Raw genomic sequence first — 824 nt, 5'->3', positions numbered from 1 at the left:
TCAATTTGCATAATCAATTTTGAAAAATACGCTAAGTCCCAGAAATCTGAACTCGAATACTTTTGCCACGTGGCGCAAAAAAGCTACTGAGAAACGCCTAGCCTTTTACCCATTTATAATTTAGTTTTCGTTATTAGTTTTGAACAATACGCAAAGTTCCAAGAATCTGAACTCGAATACTTTTTACATGTGCCGCCAAAAGCTACTGAGCAACGCCTAGGTTGATACATTTTTGGTACATGGAGTGTATGCATGCAGGATTACTGCCGTGCTGGACCGAAAAATCGAACTTGCTACTAGAACGTAAAGTAATTCCCCTAGATAGGTGCTTTTGCATACCTCTGATCGACCACCATGCAACACGCGTAGCGACACGCGTAGCTAGGCTTGCCCAACCAAATTTCCTACTATAGCACCAAATTGCACACTTTCAGGGGTATAATTTGGTACCGTGTACCGTGCATGGTACAAGTATCAGCAGCTCGTGCAATTTATTTTGCATCGTGTTGCGGTTGCTGGTGCGTCGGGATAGGAGTATTTCGAGACTTTCGCCAAGCGTTGGTGCCATTTGGGGGATAATTAATGTTCTAGCCACAATAAACGTGCCACATAATGCCAATAAGGAAAAAGCCGTTTTCTAGGGACTTCCAGTCAAAATGTTTGCCATCAGCGCTTTCCTGTCGAGTTCAGGATCTGGGACTTAGCGTTTTTTTTTCACGATCCAATCCAACGACCAGATCGTGAATAAACAATTCATACAACAGTGCATCCCTTTAGAGAAGGAAAAAGCCGAATTCTAGGGAGCTCCAGTCCAAAAGGTTGTC

The sequence above is a fragment of the Anopheles gambiae genome (assembly GCF_943734735.2).
Source record: "Anopheles gambiae chromosome X unlocalized genomic scaffold, idAnoGambNW_F1_1 X_unloc_74, whole genome shotgun sequence".
Taxonomy (NCBI): domain Eukaryota; kingdom Metazoa; phylum Arthropoda; class Insecta; order Diptera; family Culicidae; genus Anopheles; species Anopheles gambiae.
Note: the sequence above shows the minus strand (reverse complement) of the source record.